This window comes from Atheta coriaria, unplaced genomic scaffold (genome assembly GCF_025399875.1).
Source record: "Atheta coriaria isolate IRGN ID8LTWV9N9 unplaced genomic scaffold, Caltech_Dcor_3.1 hic_scaffold_9_pilon, whole genome shotgun sequence".
NCBI lineage: Eukaryota > Metazoa > Arthropoda > Insecta > Coleoptera > Staphylinidae > Dalotia > Dalotia coriaria.
Window position 1 is genome coordinate 8,285,849 of NW_027045451.1, and position 4,434 is coordinate 8,290,282.

Genomic DNA, 4,434 nt, shown 5'->3' on the forward strand with positions numbered 1-4,434 from the left:
ATATGACATGTTACGCAATAGCAATACAATCTAACATTTATTGCAACAACAATTTGTAATGAAATCTTGGGCTGCATTTTGAAATAAAGTGTGTCGTAAAACTAAATTTGCCGCTGTTTTCCAGCAGCATTAAATTTTCAATCAAGACGGAACATTCCAAGCGCACAGGCGTACAGATTGCGCCACATTAGCCTGTTACGAAAGACCGATGAAGGCAATTACAGAATTAAAGTAAGAAATGCGAAAAGTCGCAGGAAGATCAACTGACGAACAAAAACACGTGTTAACTGTAGAACAGCGCGCGATCGACTAAACTGAAAAGAGAATTGCTATCAGGCATAAACAAAGCAGATAGCAAAAAACGCTCTCAGTGAAAATACATTTATAAGTTAAAATTTACGACTTGTTTCGACTTTGTAGCAAGCAAATATAAGTGCCGATTCTGAACCGGATGCCATAAAAGTGTCATATTATAGTTAATGATAAACGCTATTTGCGACACATGACAACACGTCCATAGTAGTAAATGGCTACCTAATAAACTTGTTGATGAGATGTAAAATGTTATTTTGAATTGACTATTTACAGTGCTGTACTTCAATGCTGCACTTAACAAAGCAAAGAGTAAATGCAAACTAACAATTTGCACTTGATAATCAAATTTATCAGGAAGTCATGCATTCATAGGAACACTGCTTTCATGTGCATTAAATGACATTTAACACTAACTGCAACATGGCGGTATTGAATCAAAACATAACACACATTAATTCGACAATACAAATTTGTGCAATATATCTACAGACTAAAACAAGTTTAAAATTATTGTAGCATTTTGTGCACAGAATCAAAATCAGCCAAATTCTACTCATTTTAGTCCAAATTAAATTTATAACTAAAGTTTTACGTTGCTTATCTCAGTCAAACTAAAGAATAACTAAAGTATAAGATATAGAATAAAATATAAATATAAACTAGAGATTTCGTCGGGTGCTTTTTTTATACAATTCAATTTTATACCCGGCGTGGAATTGAATATAACTATAGTAAAAACAATGCAATGCAACTTATATCGCAAGGCAATACAATATGACATGTTACGCAATAGCAATACAATCTAACATATATTGCAACAACAATTTGTAATGAAATCTTCGGCTGCATTTTGAAATAAAGTGCGTGGTAAATCTAAATTTGGCGCTATTTTCCAGCAGCATTAAATTTTCAATCAAGTTTCAATATTATATAAACAAATATTCTTAAAAGCGCAGGTAACAATTTTTCAGTTCTTGTTCAGTCTCGTCGAGTCTTATCCTGCACAATTGGTTGGATTTTGGGGCTGGTTTTACATCTCTGACAAATCAAGTCAAGAAGTACTTGGTCTTTCTTTTTTCCCAAGCTTCAGGGGCAGCGTTCGGTAGGTTCATCCTCGGTGCTGCTTTTCATGAACGACGCCGCGTTAAACCTAAAATATACACATTATTATTATGAAACGTATGCATATTTTTAGTCTTTCGTGATATGAAATGCCCCAAAGTATATGAAAAATCATATCAAAAATAAAATATTACATAAGATTACTTACATTTTGGGAAAAATCAGGCAGTGTCCTGAGAACACGTTGTAAAGAAACCTAAAGATGCTTTCTTTTACGGTTTGTTATATTTTCGAGAAAACTCTCTCCAATAAAGGCGACAAATCATTTTGTCCGGCACCATAATCTGCGTAAAAAAATAGAAAAACATTAAATGCTACCACTTACAATTTGAAACAAGTCCGAAAATCCTAGTGCGTTCTGAGGAAACCAAAAGATGCTTATTGTTATGAACTGCTACTGATTTTCAATAAAACTCCATAGGATAACAACCGCGGTAGGCCCGCGCAGATTAATAGGCCGTTTCCACATCCACCTGAGGTGAAAACAAAACTACGTTAGCATAACAACGAACAAGGAGTAATTCAAACAATTTACATCCAATTTACTCACCTTGGTACTGCTTCTCACGGCAAAGTAGACTAGAATCCGAAAATGAATTTAACAGCTATGAGAAAAGAGAATTAAATACATTACTAAAACAATTTTTCTATACACAACTATACAAGAAAAATTGTGAGAGAAGAGATAAATCTTTATTTTATGTTAAATTATGCAGACACACATAAAAGTATCACACACGTGTTTAGCGGGTTGTTTATAGTAGTATTTTTATGTACAACTTCTAAAGGCTCTTGCGCAGAACACAAAACATTTTGTAAAGGTTACTTCACCCTTTACTTATATGTGTGGCCCAGGACAGTAAATATTCCTTATTTCTATTTCCTGCTACAGTGATAGAATTATAACACTTCACATTGTAAAAAGGTGGAAATAAATAATTATATAAGTTTATTATATTAACTTAATAAAAACAATAGTAAAATTTTATATATTTTATGTTATATATTATACTTTATGTATAATTGTGACAACATACCGAGCTAAGCTAACACAAGCGTGGATTGTAAGCGTACTTTACACTTTTATAAAACACATTTAAATGTCAATAAACTTATATTTATTTCTGGCTTTTCTGCTTGATACAGTGTTATAATTGTAGCTTTCAACGCCATATAAAATTAGCCTAATAATTATATAAGTTATTACATTAACTTAACAAAAAATAAATAAAATTTTAAATATTTATGTTTTATGTATTTTATTTTATATTTAGCATTCATGGTTGGTATAATTGTGACAATCTGCCGAGGCTAAGTTAACACACCCGTAGTTTGTAAGCGTACTTTACACTTAATATAACACGTTTACATGTCAATAAACATATATTTCTTTTCTTTTCTGTGTTACAGTGTTATAATTGTAACTCAACTATATAAAAATTAACCTAATAATTATATAAGTTACATTATTACATTGATTTAACAAAAACAAACATAAAAATTTTAAATATTTATGTTTTTATGTATTATATTGCGGCAACGTCGCATCGTATAAAATGCCTATCGCTTTATCTAAATTTGAAAATATCATTAAAATCGCGCAAACGGTTCTCGAGATATTAAAAGCCATGCAAATTTCCACCGAGTGTTTAGAAAATTCACACGCAAATAGTAAAAGTTTAAGAGCGATTTTTGGCAGCATTTCTAGCGTGATTTTTGGGGCGGCAACGTCGTATCTTTATAAAAATGCCTAATATCAGTTTGATCTAAATTTGAAAATATCACAAAATCCTGGTTCCCGAGATACAAGCCAAATTTCCACTGAGTGTTTTGAAAATTCACTACCAAACGTAAAAGTTTAAGAGTGTTTTAAGGCATTCCTAGCGTGATTTCTGGCGCAGCGCCCGCATCTTATAAAATGCCTAACGCTTTATCCAAATTTGGAAATATCATTGGCACCGCGCGCAAAACGGTTCCCGAGATAGCCGTACTTCCACCGTGTGTTTTGAAAAACTCACGCAAATAGTAAAAGGTTAAGAGCGATTTAAGGTATTTAGCGTGATTTTTGGGGGCGCCAACGTCGTATCTTATGAAATGCCTATCGCTTTATCTAAATTTGAAAAATATCACTAAAATCGCATGCACGGTTCCCGAGATACAGCCAAATTTCCACCGTGTGTTTAGAAAACCGCAAATAGTAAAAGTTTAAGAGCGATTTTAAGGCATTTCTAGCGTGATTTTGGGGCGCCAACGTCGCATCTTATAAAATGCCTATCGCTCTTATCTTAAATTTGTAAAATACCATTAAAAATCGAGCAAACGGTTTCCGAGATACAGCCAAATTTCCAACACCGAGTAAGTTACAGAAAAATTCACGCAAATAGTAAAGTTTAAGACCGATTTTAAGGCATTCCTAGCGTGATTTCTGGGGCAAAGCAACGTCGCATCTTATAAAATGCCTAACGGGCTTTATCTAAATTTGGAAATATCATTAAACTGCCCAAACGGTTCCCGAGATACAGCCAAATTTCCACCGAGTGTTACAACAAAATTCACCCTAGTCGTAAAAGTTTGAGAGCGATTTAAGGCATTTCTAGCGTATTCTCGAGATACAGACAATACCCCACCGAGTGTTAGGAAAAATTCACAGGAAATCGTAAAAGTTTGAAAGAAATTTTAAGGCATTTCTAGCATGATTTTGGCATACATCGCCCTCGTGTATAAAATGCCTATCGCTTTACCTTAAATTTCAAAAGATCATTAAAATCGCACAAACGGTTCCTGGTGACGGCCAAATATCCACCGTACGAGTTTTGTGAAAAATGCACACAACTAGTAAAAGCTTCTGAGGGCTATTTCTTCGAGGCATTTCTAAAGTGATTGGGGCGACAATATCGCATCGTATAAAATGCCTATTGCTTTATCTAAATTTTAAAGATCATTAAAATCGCATAAACGGTTCCCGAGCAATACGTAACTGAACGAAGTAGCCAACAA

The 4,434-nt window shown here is 33.6% G+C and overlaps 1 long non-coding RNA gene across 1 annotated transcript; it reads right to left on the minus strand.

Moving 5' to 3' along the window:
• Positions 1-766: 766 nt before the first annotated feature.
• On the minus strand, positions 767-2,168 carry LOC135799176 (uncharacterized). The gene is made up of 3 exons (XR_010549914.1): positions 1,988-2,168; positions 1,586-1,910; positions 767-1,465 (listed from the first exon to the last, which is right to left on the minus strand). It is a non-coding gene; the product is annotated as an uncharacterized lncRNA (long non-coding RNA).
• Between the last annotated feature and the right edge of the window lie 2,266 nt (positions 2,169-4,434).